We start from the raw sequence: 17,767 nt of genomic DNA on the forward strand, positions 1-17,767 counted from the left end.
TATAAAAATTTTGTTTCATTCTTTTATAGGCTCTTGCTTCATTCTTGAGTGATGTCTATGTCCCAAGGATGCCATAAAATATATGATCTCACAGAGCCTAATCATGTTTACCATTTGTCCCATCTCAAGTTTTTTTCTTCCTTTGTTGAAGGTTTCTTGTGTTCAAAGAATAATAAGAATAATTCTAGTTTTTCTGTTAACATAATCATATTTAGCAGTTGTCTCCTCAAATTTTATTCAACCAAATGAACTTCCATGATTAAGAAAAGCTTTCGATCGTTTGATAAGATATTTTCTCCGTCATTCTGATTTAACATCTAGAAAAGAGAAACTAATCCTCTTAATGTTTATCTGACAGAATTTTGAATGAATTAGGTGACACCATTCTTTGATTTATATTGACGAGGTAATTCCTCATCTCCCTCTTGCTTGTATAAATGATAAGTGTAACTTTTTAATATACAGCAACGGATTTGCTTAGCATCTTCACAAGCAAGAATGTTTTGATTAACTAAAAAGAAAGGAAAAAGATCTATTATTGAGTACTTGAAGAAGAAAGGCTTTTGATAGTAACTTCTAATGAACTCAAACTTGAGATTATGACTACTGCAATACGATTGGAGTATCAAAAGTCGAGGGTTATTTTTGTGTTGATCTTGCCTGTCAAAAAATCAAAACCCTACATTTTTGGGTTTGATTTCATTTTTATTTATTGAGCTGCTTTGGGTACTTTTGTAAAATTTCTTAATCTTCGGGTGGTTTTGCTATCTTCACAATTGAATTGATGTATTACTTTGAAACAGTTTCATTTTGATTCAATGTTCAATGGTCCCAAAGAAGGATTTGAAGATTAATAGTTTCCACTGCTCTGAAATTATTGTATGGCATCCATATTAAAATCTCTGTAACTACAATCAGAAAATATGAGAGGAGTGAAAAACTAGCAAGGAGCTTGTGCGATAATATTGCTAATCTCATCAGTCTAACTAAACGACAGGGACTAAAATAAGATAATTACAATTGGAATAGAGTAAACGTGTAATTAAGCAATAAACTTGAGGGCACCTTCTTCAATGCACCTTAACCGATAGTTTAACCAATTAATTTAAACACATACATCATACACAAACATAAAGTAAGTGATAACCTCTACTTGAACTTCAGATAATAATTCTTCTTTTTTTCCCTAGAGAACCTAGAGTTGTAATATGCGCCTGACCTGTCGGACATCGGGTTTTCCATTTGTTTTTATTTTTTCTAAATCTCCTTAAAATTTGTACCACAGAGTTGGTGCAGTGATTTATAGATATTGCGTTTGACGTAAGTTTTCCTTTTAAGAAAAGATAAACAAACGGAAACCCCGAGATCACTGTACCAACTTGTTGGTGCCAATTTTCTTGAGATCTTAGGATAACCAAAAACAAAAGGAGAAGCCTGATGTCCAACAGGCCGGCAAATTACTACTTAGGTTCTCAAGGGGAAAAAAAGTATCACCTGAAGTCCAATATAGATTATCAACTTACTTAATGTTCTCGTATAAGATGTATGTGCTCAAAAAATTTGGTTAAAATACCGATCATAAAAAAGATAATTACCAAATATACCCTGCTCATATGATATATGCCAGAACGATCAAGGTTTGGGCATTTTGTGGGACATAAAAGAAAGCTGAAATATAACATTCATAATAGAAGAAATATATAGAGAGGAATAGAGAATGCAATTGAGGGATGGAAAAACAAGGGAACAAAAGAAGGTTTTTTATAGTTGGTGTGAGAGGTTGTTACAAGATAAAATATGGGATCTTGTAATTAACTTTCTATATTTGCATAGATTTACCTCTGATTTGATCAGAATCTAAAATTAGACCAAACCGTTCAAACTTAAAAAACCTTCCAAGAACATAATTTTAGTTAGAAACCAAACATCATAGAATGGGTAAATTATTAAAAAAATTCTTTATTTGCCAGTCAACATTTAAATACCTTAAAAAGTTGTTATCTCTATATACATTCAATTGTTAACGATTCAATTTCCAACTTTGTAATCTTTAACATGAATCTTGATAGTTTAAATTTATTTGACTCATCAGCTTTCCTCATTCGAGGATGAATATTATATATTAGTCGATGTGAGGGGGGACGACATTTATGATTTTTCTTGTAAATTGCAATTTCAAACATATTCGCGCGTAAAAATCCAGCTTAATAAGAGTTGTACTATAACCTGGCTACAAATGGAATCATACTAATTGTTGAAATTAAAAAAAATAAATATTGATATTAATTACAGTTACTTCTAAATTATTTATTTATCTATTATGGCATTTTGGTGGTTGACTCCGAGTTGTATTGTTGAGGGATGTGTTGATTCGATTGTTATTGAGCTTGTTAGTGATCTGGGAGATCTATGAGTTATCTTTCCGTAATGCGAGGCGTTATGATTGGTTGGTTATAGGCACATGTGGTGCGGTTTTATTAGGGTCTCTCAATGGAATTCGAGCGGGAAGAGTATTGGGTATTGCTCGGAGGATGGTGTATCGATTGTGTCCTTTCGGGTTTGTGTGGCGTTAGGTCATTGCTTCACCATGGGTATGATGATTTTGCTTTGGTTCCAGACATCAAATTGCGCGTGGTTGTCTATTTTGAGCATTGTGACTTGAGGTGTTTCATGTGGACCAGTGTTTGAATGGAGTCGCGCATTTCAGCGAAGTTATGTGGAGGTATGATCCTTCGGGTTAGATTCGTGTGTTCTGTTCCTACGATGTGTGACGGGTTCTCAACGTTGTGTGTGGTGGTACTGGTGAGCTTGCGGTATAGCTCTTTCATTTGAGTCACTTTCATGATTTGAATACGTTCGGATTGTTTCTTATTGGTGCGCGGGTTGCACGAGTTGTGGCTTTAGATTGTATTGATGTGTCATGTCACTAGAGTAGTTGGGTTGGATTAGATGAGATCGTCGGGATCTAAAATGAATACAAACGGATTCGATTTCAGTATGTTGGAAGGATAATGTTGATGTTCGGCTCAGAAATTTGCTATGGTCCTTGCCAAAGGAGAAGTGGCTTCATGAATGGTTGATCTGAGAAATGGTTATGGTTTATTGCGTGTTTCATTTATCATTGGCAGTGCATGAAAGTGTTGGAATGAGGCCTTAGTTGATAAGAGATTTTCTATCGGTATTCGGTTGTTATGTGCAGCTGTTGTGATTAGAAGTTATCGCTGCAAGCGTTTGAGTTATATGGTACGTCATGTAATTGCACCTGAGGTTGTAGGTATGGGTTATTACAACTTGTTCGGGCTTATTCTGATCGCCTTGATGGTTTCAGAAGTGGAAATGCGGTTCTATGGTTTATGGGCTAGATTGGATTGTGAAATTTCAGTTTCCATGTGTTATCGGACCTATATGAGTTAGGGTGACGTGGGATCAGCCCCGGGTATATGCATGGTAAGGCTATTCAGCGAGTGGTTGGCTTTTGGAACAACTCTGGGCACGTTCGAGGACGAACGTATGTTTAAGTGGGGGAGGATGTAACGACCCGAACGGTCGTTTTGAGATTTTACACTTTGTTCGTCAGTTCCCGGGCATGACTTGCCCCGTGTGATTATAATGACTCATGTAAATCGTTGATTTTAGTTTTCAGGGTAATCAGAATGAATTTGGAAGAACAACTCCCAGTTTGAAGCTTGAAATTCGAAAGGTTTGACCAATATTTGACTTGCTTGTATATGATCTCGGATCAAAATTTTTATGATTTGGTTAGCTCAGTTAGGTGATTTGGGACTTAGGAGCGTGATCGGAATGTGTTTTGGAGGTCCGGTGTAGAATTAGGCTTGAATTGGCGAAAGTTAGTTTTTGGCATTTTCCGGTTGATTGGTGAGATTTTGATATAGGGGTCGGAATGAAATTCCGGAAGTTGCAGTAGCTTCCTTATGTCATTTGGGATGTGTGTGCAAAATTTCAGGTCATTCGGACGTGGTTTGGTTGGATTTTTGATCAAAAGTGAAATTCGGAAGATTTTAGAAAGTTTGGCTTGAATCCGATGTGTTTTGGGTGATTTGATGTTGCTTGAGGTGTTTTGATGATTAGAACAAGTTTGAATAAGGTATTAGAATATGTTTGTGCTTTTGGTTGAGGTCCCCGGGGCCTCGGGGTGATTTCGGATGGTTAACGGAGAAGTTTCGATTTTAGTTGCAGCTGTTGAATTGCTGCTTCTGGTATTTACGCACCTGCGGATTGGGGACCGCAGGTGTGGCGCCGCATGTGCGGTTGGTTAGTCGCATAAGCGAAATAGGCCTGATGGGCAGAAACCGCAGAAGCGGTTAGAGGGGCAGCATCTACAATGTTGCAGATGCGGGGATGTGGTCGCAGATGCGATTTTTGGCCAGTAAGTGATTTCCGCAGAAGCGGAGGAAGCATCGCATATGTGGTACCACAGATGCGGAAATGCCTGGGTCATAATATATTAATTCCTCCTTCGCGATTTTTAGAGGGTTTCTTCATTTTGAACGGGAAAAGAGCTTTGAGGCGACTTTTGAAGAGTGGAAATCATTGTTCTTCATTGAGGTAAGTATTGTGGACCCTAAAACTTGATTATTTGTGATTAAGGAACAAAATATCAGTGTTTAATTCATGAAAATCAGTAGAAAAAGGTGGAGTTAGGGCTTGAGATTATGAGACCTTCTAGGGATGATTTGAGGGGTCAAACGAACCCCGATTTTCGAGTTCTTTATATGTACGGACTCGTGAGATGATGAAGAACATGTTGGCATAAAGTTTTTCCAGTTCCGGGATGCGGGCCCGGGGACGGGTTTTGACTGATTTCGGGTTTTCTGCTTAAATTCGATATTTTTCAATTGGAATTCATTCGTTTAGCATAATTTGATGATAAAAATCTGAACTTGGTGGATTTGGAGCACTCGGAAGTTGATTCGAGGGGCAAGCGTGTTGCAGAGTAGCTTTTCGGGCTAGTTCGAGGTGAGTAATAATTTTAAATGCTGTTTTGGGGGTATGAAACCCCGGAATTTCACAGCGTACGGCTATGTTGAGGTGACTTACACGCTAGATGACGAGCGTGGGGTAGAGCACCGTTGGGGATTGTGACTTAGTCCATCCCGAATGATTATTTTACTGCGTATTTAATAGTTAATTGTTTAATATTATTGTATTTTGGGCTAAATGCCATATGTGGGCTTCGTGCCAGCTGTTTGAACCCTTAAGGAATTTTTAAATGATATTTTCCTCACTGATTGATTTCATAATGGGGCTCAGTCATACTATATTTTACTATTTTAAAGACTCAGCTATATTATTATGTTTTAAGCACATTAAATGATATTTTTCAAAGTATTTGAGCTGAGCTTCATATTTTACTGTGGCCCGAGGGGCTTATGAGATTCTGACTGAGTAAGGCCGAGGGCCTGTATTGTGAGGATACTTTTGGGTCGGGCTGCATGCCACAGCAGTGATACACTGGTTATGATAATGAGATCGAGGGCCTGAGATTTGTACGCCACAAGGTGGCTTGAGATATGATAATGAGGACGAGGGCCTGAGATTTGTATGCCACGAGGTGGCTTGAGATTTATATGAGGCCGAGAGTCTGTTTACGATGCTACGAGATGGATTGATTATGCGCTTGGGCCGTAAGGGGCCCCTCCCGGAGTCTGTACACCCCCAGTGAGCGCGGGTACCCATTGTGATTTGAGATATAGCCCGAGGGGCTGGTATTGTTCTGCGATATATAGCCTGAGGGGCTGGTATTGTTCTGTGATATAGCCCGAGGGGCTGATTCTATTGTTACTGTGCCCAAGAGGCAGTTATTATGTGTTTACTCTTTTAGTTGTTTTTTTTTTTGTATATTGTTTAGCTGTTTAAGAGAGGTTTATGAGATTACACTGCTTGATTATATTTACTGATTTGTTATGCCTCTTGTAGCTTAATGTTGTGCTTTACCTGGCTTTATATTACTCAGTCTTCATTTATTTTTATTACTCACTGAGTTGGAAGTACTCACTTTACTCCCTGCACCTTGTGTGCAGATTCAGGTATTTCTGAACCCGGTAGCGGTTATTGGTTGCTCAGAGGCAGAGTCATCGGAGTTTAGCAAAGTAGCTGCCCGACGTTCGCAGCATGCTTTTCTCCCTCTCGATTTCAATAGACACGTATTTAGTACATTTTTGACTCTAGTTGTATTCGGACCTTAGTAGATGCTCATGACTAGTGACACCCCGACGTAGGGCTGTGTTGGTTTATTTTATTTCCGCAACTTATACTGTTATTTTTGGGATTTCATTTATATTAAAGACTTGGTATTTATTATTTTAACTGCTTGAAGATAATTGGAAGTGTGTCGGCTGGCCTTGTCTTCACGAGAGGCGCCATCACGACCGGGTTTGGGTTTAGGGTCGTGACACCTTTGTAGAGAAAGACCCATTAGGTCCTTCTTCCCAAGTAAATTTGTCGACTGTCGGCTCGCTTTGTTTTACATACGTGCTAAAAACTTTTTTGCGAATGTTTTCTGGTAACTCGAAGGATAGGTTATTGATGTTGAAATATCCCTCTTCTAGGATGGAACTTAGGAGGAGATTTTTTTTCATTGAGTGGTAGGGGCCCCTGTATGAGGGATCGTAGGGGGCCTGAGTCCATGATCCATGCATCATGCCATAGGTTTATGGATTCCCCATTACCTACTTCCCAATGGATGCCTTTTTCACAGATTTCTCCTCCAATATAAATATTTTTCCAGGTGTGGGTTCTTCCTTTTTTTCCCAGGTAATTCCATCTGGGGAGGCCTTGTTGATGCTATATCTACTCTGTAGGACTTTTACCATAGAGATTGTTTTTCCCTTGCAAATCTCCATGCCAGGGTTGCATTGAAGGATTGGTTTTTCCATTAGGCTTTGTATAGCCCCAGGCCTCCTTCCTTCTTATCCCTAGTCACTGTGTTCCAATTGATAAGATGACATTTTTTTTCCAGAAGTTCTCCCCCACAAGAAATTTCTTTGGATGGTGTCGATATTTTTAAGGGTAGCTTTTAGGAGGCTGTAAATTTGCATGACATGATTAGGGATTGCTGCTAGGGTTGATTTCATTAGGGTAGTTCTTCCTGCTATAGTCAGGAGGTTTATTTTCCAACTCTGTAGCCTACTGTTGAGGCGATCAACGATATGTTGGAAATATTTTTTGGATGGATTTGAGTTCAGGATTGGAAATCCCAGGTATTTCCCTACTTCATTTGAGGATCTCATGGATAAACATTGGCTGATACATTCCTTGTTTCTGGAGGAGGTGTTTTTGGAGAAGATAACTCTTGACTTTTGGAAATTAATGGATTGACCTGAATAGTTGCAGAATTTATTAAGGGTGTCTATTATTGAGTTGCAACTTTTTTGGTTGGCTTTTGCCATTAAGATTAGATCATCTGCAAAGAACAGGTGAGATAACTGTGGTCCCTTGTTAGATATTTTTATGGGGGTCCAATTGCAGCAGTCAATTTCGTGATGGATAAGCCTAGACAGCATTTCCATGCAGATTATGAACATGAAGGGGGATAGGGGGTCTCCTTGCCTAATCCCCCTTGTGAATCTAAAAAAAATCTGTGCTAGACCCGTTTATCAGGATGGAGGTTGAAGTGGTAGAGATACAAGACATTATTAGGTCTATTAGGTCTTTGGGGAAATTTAAGGAGGTTAGTGAGAACCTTACGAAAGACCATTCTATTTTGTCGAAGGCTTTTTCCAGATCTATTTTTATTAACATTTTTCCTTTCTTTCCTTTAGTTCTCTTAAAGTAGGTCATTACTTCGTCCACAATGATGGCATTATCAGAGACCCTTCTCCCTTTTAGGAAGCTTATTTGGGTGGGATGTATGACCTTTGGGAGGAGTGGTTTGATTCTGTTAACTATAATTTTTGTAATGGTTTTGTAGGCAGTGTTACAGAGGCTTATAGGTCTAAATTGTTTTATAGTTTCGGGATTCTGATATTTTGGAATTAAACAAATGTAAGTTTTGTTCATTTCCTCCACCATCTTTTTATTTCTAAAAGAATCCTTACAGAAATTGATTAAGGAGTTTTTCGTTTCATTCCACAACTTTTGGTAGAAGAACGGGTGGAGACCATCTGGTCCTGGAGCTTTATAAGGCTTACAAGAAAAAATTGCTTGTTTAATTTCCTGGATAGTAGGTTCCAAGCTTAGGGCAGGTTGGTCCATGCTATCAAGAGTAGCATAGTAGGACATTGGCGTTTGATTTAGAGGGGAGAGAACCTAGCTAGCGGTAAAGAGATTTTAAAAAAAATCAGTGATTAAAGGGATGATCTCTTTTTGGTCGTAAAGCGAGTTACCTCCCTCATCTCTTAGGCTAAGGATTCTATTTTTTCTTCTACGTTGCATTGTGGTAATGTGAAAGAATTTTGTGTTTGCGTCACCCTCATTTAGCCATTGTATTCTTGATTTGAGCTTCCAGAAGTCCCCTTCTAGTTTTAGAAGTCCATTAAGGTCTTCTGTTATAGTGGATTCCAGGTCTCTTAGGAATTGACTCGTAATATATTTAGGAGATTTTTGAATCTGAGCCTGGCTATGGTGACATTTTTTTTATGGAAAATATTTCCAAAGGTATTAATGTTCCAGTTTTTAACATCTTTTGTGAAATTTTCAATAGCCATTAGAAGAGAGTCATGGCTATTCCAATTGTCTTCTACTAGATGTTTAAAAGAAGGATGGGATAGCCACATTGATTCTATTCTAAAGACTTTATTTTTGCGGGGCGTAATTTTATTTAAGTCTAGTTTAATTGGGTAGTGGTCCGAGTAGATCCTGGTTAGGTGGGTTACTTGGGCTTCTGGGTAGAGATTGATCCAGTTTGGGTTGGCCATGTATCTATCCAACCTTTCCATTATTATTAATTTAGACTTTTTCCATTTATTTGACCAAGTGTACTTAGTACCCTTAAACCCTAGGTCTAGGAGCCCACAGTAGTCAATACAGTTGATAAAATTGAAAACCCTACTGTTGTTAACGGGTAATCCACAAAATTTTTCATTTGCCCCTGTCACTTCATTAAAGTCTCCCGTGACTAGCCGGGGGCCCTTAAAGGAGTTTGCTATAATTTTTAGGTTATTCCACAGGATATTTTGTTCATCTAATAAACAGCTAGCATAAATAACTGATAAAAGCCATTGGTATGGAGAATCTTTTACCTTTACCATGGCGTGGATTTCCTGGTCAGTGCTAGCAACTTGATCAACTGTTACCTCTGCTTCATTGCACATCATAACCATTCCTCACGAGTTGCCTTGAGCTATGACTTGGGTCATTTTTGTGAAACCAAAGTCCTCAACAGTAGCTTGGTGGTCCGCTAACTTTGTTTCCAATAAGGCTACCAGAAAAGGTCTGTTGTAATCTAATATTGATCTAAAGATCCTTCTGAATTCATCATTACCCGCTCCCCTGCAATTCCAAATTATGACACTCATTGATCTATTTAGGGTTTGGGGTGTCTCCACCTGTGCCTGCCGTGGGTTTGCTTTGGGTGAGCTCCCCCATGACCTGTTGTCTTGGTTCGTCCAGTGATGCTCGTACAAAGTTGGGATTATCACTGCCCCGTACTTGTAGATTGCCGGAGGGCTTTGGAGAACTCGTATATTGATAGAGAATTTCCTCAAGTCTTGTGGGCAACGTAAGATGTACCTTTTCTCTTTTTTCCTTGAACACCAGCGTCTTTGGGTCCCTTATCATGCCGTACTCCACTCGTCTTGCTGTCAATGATCCTTCCTCGTCTTCCCCCTCTTCCGTCTGTGTTTGGACAAGTGTAGGGGTACTGTTTGATGTTGCTGCTGTAGCTAGGGTTTGGGTTGCCGTTGCTTGAGTTTGGTTTGTGTTCAGTGTTGGATTGCTGGGATTGTTGACATGGTGTGCTGCCTGGTGTTGATGAATGTGTGTTTGGATTGGGGGGATAGTTTCTTGAAATAAAGGGTGTTGCATGCTCAGACCTATTGGGGCAGAAGAGGTTGGCCTTGGTTGTCTGCTCCATGGTGATGGATGGATCCCCAAGGTGGGGTGGTTGGGGGGGCATCTGGTTGTTGAAAATGGCCAACCAAGGGTGTTTTGCTATGTTGTCTAGCCCTATCCTCAAACCCTCCATCACTATCTGAGCAAGGTAGCTCGGATTCTCTAGTTGGATTGTGATGTCTTGACCCTCCAGCTGCAGATTCATGTTTAGAGAGAAGCCTGTCATCCCGTACTCCAGCCATGACTGTGGAACATGGTTCATTGGTAGTGGTGGTGTTATGTAGATTATTGGCTCGGGTGGGTTCATGGGTGGGTATGGTGCATGGAGGGTTGTTCTTTGCTGTTGCCTCATCCAAACATTCCTTCTGTTTCTGTGGTGTCTTCGTTGGTAGTTGGTGGAGTGAAACCTGGCCATGTTGTTGTTTGTTGTTCTTAAGCAGATTGGAGATTGTAGCTTTGGGTGATGGGTGCTCGTTGGAGTTGTTAGAAATAGGGTTCAATTTGTGGTACATGGGAGTGATGTACATGGTTGATGGGACTTTGCTAGTTTCAACTTTTTGGTTCGAGATGATTGCTTCAATGGTTTTTGTTGGGATGATCTTTGACAAGAAATCATGTGAGGCGATGTCTACTTTTTTGGGGGTGTGAAGCTTTGGTTTAGGGGGGTTATAATCACCAATTAGTGCTGATGGGGCTTTGCCTAAGGTGAGGGATGGTCAATATCCATTGAGTTGTTCATTTTTGTTGAGTTTAAAGTTTGATCGTTAGGTTTTGGTACTGTCTCTAGGTTTTGTGGTGATTGTTCGCTGGGTTTTTTGATTGAGTCTTTGTCCTTTTTGGTTTCAGAAGATGTGGGTTCTTGGGTAGTGAATTAGGGCATTAATTGCATTAGGGGGTTGTTTGACAATTGAGGGGAATAAGTGTTGTCCAGTGTACTTTTGTACGAGGGGTTTGTTGGGTTGGTGTAGCAGCTAGGGTTACCTAGGGTTTCAGGGATTTGGTCGATGGAATAGCAGCTAGGGCTGCCTAGGGTTTCAGTGTGCTGGTCAATGCTTCTTTTTTGATTAGGGGCTTAGGTAGTGACCACTGTGTTAAGCATTGGGTTTCTTTTGAGAGCTTGTTTCTGGTTTTGTCCTTGTGTGGTATTACCATGTTTTGCTTCATCGGTTGGGAACCTTGAACTGCCGTTTGAGCCCAGCTTGTTCAATACAGATGCGTCGTTCAGGTTGGCATTAGCCATGGCCTGAGTTTTTTTTGATTTTTTTTGGTATGTCACAATGGTCCAGTGGTCAATCTCTGTGGTTGGGGTATCAATTTCCATGGTCTTTCCATTGTTGATGACAGTGTTTGGTTCAGTAGTAGGCGCTGCATTAGGGCAGTTGTTTGAATTATAGCCCAGCCGTCCAAATGATTCGCATAGAAGGTTGAATCCTTCGTAAACTATTTTTTGGCAGTGATTTCCTATGATGATGTGTGTTTTTAGGGGCTTCTCAACGGGTGTTAGAATGCATACCCTTGCATATTTACCTCTAGTGGTTGAGGATGTGCAGGCATCGACCCTAAGAAGTTTGCCTAGTTTGTTTCCTATCTTGTGGAGGATCTCATAGTCATAGGACTCCGTTGGGAGCTCTAGTAATCTAGCCCAGACAGCGGAGAAGGTTAGTGACGCTGCTGAGGCGATGAACCTGGGCTCCCATTTCCTTACTGTGAGGAATTGGTTTCGGATGAACCAAGGTCCCCCTTGTAGTGCCTTGTCGTAATTTTCCGGTCTAGTGAATTTTATGAGATTGTAATCATGCCCAAGGTCAATCAGTGTTAGGTGCTCAGTAGGTCTCCATATAGTAGGTATTTTTTGTTGTAGGAATTGGTAAGTTACTCGTCTGCCGAAAACTTTTATTATTAGAGAGTTTTCCCAATTTCTGTATATTCTTTCCTTATCCTCCGAAGTAATGGGTATGAAATTGTCCGAGTCAAAGATGTTTTCAGTTTCGTCCGAAGTGTCAAAGCCTAGGATTGATTTCTGCACTGCTATTTGGTTTTTTGTTTGAATGGTTTCTATGTTTTCTTGCAGTTTGGTTAAGAAGGTAGCTTTTTGGTCTTGTTTGTTATCACTTTGTTCCGGGGGGTTTTGCTGATCACCCGTTGCTTGGGAGCTCAAATGCTGGTGTGAGCTCTGTGGATTCGTGTTGTTTTCCTCAAGGTGTTCCATATCTGTGTCGTTCTCGATGGGTGCTTGTGTGATTGTTGCATTGTGTTGTTGTTCTAAGTTCTATTTGTCAAGCATGGGCTTTTGGTATTGCAATAGATGGTATGTTACTGTAGGTACGTTGAGAAGGAAAACTAGGGTTCTTCTTTAATGTTTTCTAGAGAGAAGTCAAACATTCTCTCACTACATACCTTGGAAAATTTCTTGCTAGCCAGACCACTAAAGTCATATCAACGACAGCTGTTCATTTCCTTCCTTATACAAGCTTTTTTTGGACTAGTTATTTGATGAAAACTACGTACTCCGTTTACTTTTCTGACTTTTATGTCAGAAATAGTACTAACTGTACCAACTAAGGACATTTGAAAAGGTGTCAATTATATATATATATATATATATATATATATATATATATATATTGTAAAAAAATTTACAAATTAGAAAATATTCTTTATTAGCAGAGAATCTTAAATTGAATGGATTTTGGTATATTTCTGTTTGTTTGAGAAATCAATGACAATAGCGATGAAGCTCTCAGTTTATGCAAGATAAAGCTGAATTACATGAATTTGTCTTTTAAGTGATATGTACTAGCCACTGCGAAAACTGAAGCATTTTCGAGAAAGGAAGAGAGATGGGAGGTGGACACGGACATGGCGTGACCTACAAAGGAATTACTATTCATCAGCCTAAGCGTTGGCACAGTGTCACCGGAAAGGGATTGTGTGCTGTCATGTGGTTTTGGGTTCTCTACCGGGCCAAGCAAGATGGTCCTGTAGTGTTGGGTTAGAGGCATCCCTGGGACGGCCATGGCCATGGTCATGACCATTAGATGTGCTGGGGAATCTGTGGCAGGATTATAAACCAATATGCTCAATATCGATGTATTTTCTTGGAAAACTCTAATGAATATCTTTCAGAAAAAAAGAAGAAGAAAGAAAGTGACATGTACTAACAAAACTTAAATAAATTACGATCTCATCAATTTAGTTGTTCAAACAAAATAAGGTCATATTTAGAAGCTATTTAGATTGCATTAAATAGAGGCAAATCCGATTCTTGTAATATACTTTAGATTTTATATAATTCTTGTTAGATTGTATTGCATTAATTAACGTTTATGTAAGCGACGTTCCTAATTAAGTATATATTGTATTTGGGAAAAATTAAGTCCATATATAGAATTAATTATAAGGTGACATGTCATGACACGTAGACTGGTCAAAGAGCGACATATGGCAAAGAATAGTTGAGGAGGCACGAGCTTCAATAGGCACGGGCAGAGATTCAAGGAAATCAGAATGGATAGGTGCTCGAACCTCTTAATATTCAGGAATCGCATCAGAAGAGTGAACCTTAATAGCAAAAAGAGTATAGATACGTATTATTGGTAATTAATAGGCATTAATTACGGAAAACATTATGTAATCTGTATGAAATCAGTTATGATTACCAATTATAACGCTATATTAAATACCATTAATTATCCATAATGACTCCATTATGGGAAGAAAAAAACGTATTACTTAGAGATAGCTATAAAAAGGTGAAGACTGAACATTTGTAAACATACGGAATACTATTGAAATATATTGATTTACTTTGCTTCCTATTCTGCGTTTTTTCTATCAATTATTCTTATTTCTACTTGATTATCAGTAACCTGAGTTCTTCTAAAATAAAGCTTTGACCGAAATCCCAATTTTTGGTTAAACAAATTGGTTCCGTAACCGGGAATCTGATAATCTATTCCTTCCTAAATTAACCTTTTTGTCAAATCAATCATGTCAAATGTCAACGACAACAACAATCAAAGAGACCGTCAACTCCAGGAGAATTTGCAAGGTGATGGAACCCCTGGCCCTTCCCCACGAAATTCTCCTCGACAATCTCGGGAAGGAACTCCTGATGGATCTCAATCAAATGCGAATGATCAATTGGAAAATGATGAGACTATCATCAAAGCTTTGCAAAAGTTAATCGCTCAACAGGTCAGCAAAGCTCTTGAGGCTTTCGCTAGCCAGTTGCCGGTTGCNCCACCAACACCAACTCCGAATAATAATACTTTGGAAAACCCACGTTCTGGACTCGTTAATTCAGGCAGTGGTAGAATTCCCAGCGAGTCTCGTGATGGCGAACCAGGTAACATAGTTAATTCTGATTTAGAAAATTTAGTATTAACCTTGCAGAAACAGCTCAAGGAGCAAAGCGATCGCATAGAGCAAATACCTGGAGTACCGCCCGTAATCAAGGAAATAGATATGGATAAATATTCACAACAACCTTGGAAGCCCAGTGCTGCTCCTCTGCCGATTCCGAAGAAATTCAAGATGCCCGACATCCCAAAATACGATGGCACAACTGATCCACGAGACCACGTGACTGCATTCACCACTGGCGTAAAGGGCAACGATTTAACTAAACAAGAAATTGAATCAGTGCTGGTCAAAAAATTCGGTGAAACACTCGCTAAGGGAGCATTAACATGGTATTCTCTTTTGCCCGAAAATTCTATAAATTCTTTTACTGAGCTTGCAGATTCATTTATTAAAGCACACTAGGGAGCTCAAAAAGTCGAAAAAAGTATGGAGGATATTTCAAAATCAAGCAAGGAGATTCGGAGCTGCTCAGAGAATTCATAGACAGATTCCAGCGCGAAAGGATGACGTTGCCACGCGTACCTGATAACTGGGCAGCCATGGCATTTACCAGCAATCTAAATGAGAAGAGTTCGGAGGCCACGAGACGACTCAAGGAAAGCCTACGAGAATTTCCAGCAATAACTTGGAATGACATTTACCACAGATACAACACAAAGATGCGGATAGAAGAAGATACTATTACCCTGTTTCAAAAAGAGGAGAGGGTAACTTCAAGGCGTGCTGAAACTGAAAAAAGGTCCGGTAAAAACAGATACGAGCCTTATATGGGACCAGCGAGAAGAGACTCACGATCGAAACAGGATAACTCAAGGTACGGTCATAGGTCGAGAGACAGAGAATCAGGTTCATCATCAAGGTTTAGGAAAAAACGAAACGCACGAGCGTGATGATGACAAAAGCTCTAAGGCAAAAATCGGCGGTTACAGTTTCAATGTAAGCACATCCGAATTGGTGGCTATTTTGAGGAGCATGGGCGACAAGGTACGCTGGCCGAAAGAAATGAGATCACACCCAAACAGACGAAATCCTGATCATTGGTGCGAGTTTCACCACGATCACGGTCACAAAACGGCAGATTGTAGACTGCTGCAGGGTGAAGTTGATCATTTGTTAAAGCAAGGATATCTTACCGAGTTGTTTAGTGAAAAAGGTAAACAAGCATATATGAAAAACAGGCAGGAGCCCCTAAACCTCCTTCACCAAAAAGGACCGTTAACGTTATAAGCGGGGGAGAAAAAATTAATGGCGTGACATACAGGACAACCAAGAAAGTTTCAAAAGTCACAGTTACACACGAGAAGCGGGTCCGACATATTTTGGAGGAAGAAAGTATTACATTTGATGATGCGGACGGCGTGCTAACTCCACATAATGATGCACTGGTAATATCTTTACTTGTACATGACACTAGCGTAAAACGAGTTTTGATTGATCCAGGAAGCTCCGCGAACATCATTTTGCTAAGAGTATTAAACGAGATGCAATCTGAAGATAAGCTAGTACCCAAGGCGCATACTTTATCTGGCTTTGACAATTCAAGCGTCGTGACAAAAGGGGAGGTAGTACTCACAACATTCGCAGAAGGAGTTGTCAAAGATACGAAATTTCAGGTGGTAGAGATGGATATGGCTTACAATATGATTCTCGGGAGACCATGGATTCACAAAATGAATACTGTGCCTGTGAGCACGTGATTTTTGCCCTATAGGAATTACTCCCATAATTCAAAACAAAACAATTTCTTTCAATGTTTGCAATTTTGTGGATTTTCGTGGCATTTTCTGTTAATTGTTTGCATTTTGTCTGTGCATTTTAATTAGTGAAAAATATACAAAAAAAAAAGTGTTTTGCATATGCGTTTGGGAGCTAATTTTGCATCTTTAGAATTATCCAGTAATTAAATTGTTTTATAAAATGGAAAATCACAAAATATAGTGTAATTTGCACCTTTAATTTTAGTCTTGATTTTTGAGTAGCTTTTATGTTAATTTGTTAATTATTATTTAGGTTTAATTATTATTTTTAGGATAATTAGGTGTTAGGAATTAATTAAGATTTTAGTTTAATTTTGAAAATAAAAATAATAAAAAAGAAGAAAAGAAAACAACAGAGGAAAAGAATCAGCTTGGGCCAATTCCCCTTAATTCGTTCGAGCCCAGTACCCCAAAATACCCGCCCCAATTGGCCCAAACCCGTTGTGCAACCCGGTCCAGCCCCCCACTACCCCAAATGATGTCGTTTTTGGCTAGGATTAATCCCAGCCGTCTAGGTTTGATGATCGGACGACTGGGAAGCCTAGGTCACTTAGTATTTAAATGTCCAAATGAACCCCGCCCCCTCAGAACCCCCCTACCCCAACCTCCGTCTCTCACCTGTTATCAGAGACCTGCAACGCCACCGCCTCCCACCGTGCACCGCCGGCCGAAAATCGCCTCCGGCGGCGGCGATCACCCAAAGGCCACCAAATTAACACCACTTGGCCGCCTTCCCCTCCTCGTTCCAAATCCATGCCCCGTCTCCCTCAAATCTCACCCATACTGTTCGAATAATCGAAACCCTAGCGCCGCCTCCGCCATGTCCAGCGGCGCTGACCCCAGAATCAACACCACGTAATCCCTTTCACATCCACATTCCAAATCTTAACCCCGTTTGCCTCGAATCACAGCCACACTTGTCGAATCTTGAATCTGGTTTGAACCCTAAAAGCCATAGCATGGTTTGTTCATGCAAAGACATCTCTCAAGGTCTTTTCAGCGTTTAGAGTCCGTTTGATCTTGAAATAATGTCATTTGTTGGTTCTTGGCCAAGAACAAGCGTATGACATTGTTTGAGGATTAAATCAAAGATCAGTCCTGAGTTCGAGCCGAGCCGGTGAGCCTCCTACTTTCTTTTGTTTATTTTTCTGTCTTCTTAGCGTCTTTGTCTTCTCTTCTTCTTTTTCGCTCTGGTTACCTGAGCTAATTTGGATAAGTTTTAGTTAGGATTGATTGGCCTGTTTGATTCGCTTGTTAATAGTTTAATCAATTGCTGAGTTCACCATTATTTCCTTCACAAGTCGAGTCCAATAGGTTTTAGGTCGTTAATTTGTTCTAGAATCATCTTTTTTTCATGTAGTTTTTATTTGCTTTTCTGAATGATGCCGCTTAATTTCTTGTTCTTGTTAGTATTTCAAGCAGACCCAATGTCAATTCTCCTTTGTTCAATTTTATCTTCTTGCTTTTTATCTTTATCAAAATCGATTTAATAATCAGCAAGTGTCAAATTGGTTGTGTTAGGGCCTGGGTCAGAATTTGGGTTTTTGGATATTCATGTTGGTGTATTTGGGAATCAACTTGGGTTCTTGGAGTCATTTATGACCCAATTCAAAAGGCCCAGCCGTTTGAGCCCA

The 17,767-nt window shown here is 39.7% G+C and overlaps 1 pseudogene; it reads left to right on the forward strand.

The window, feature by feature from the left end:
• LOC109228326 lies at positions 12,823-13,127 on the forward strand (annotated as a pseudogene).

Source organism: Nicotiana attenuata, chromosome 6 (genome assembly GCF_001879085.1).
Source record: "Nicotiana attenuata strain UT chromosome 6, NIATTr2, whole genome shotgun sequence".
Lineage (NCBI taxonomy): Eukaryota > Viridiplantae > Streptophyta > Magnoliopsida > Solanales > Solanaceae > Nicotiana > Nicotiana attenuata.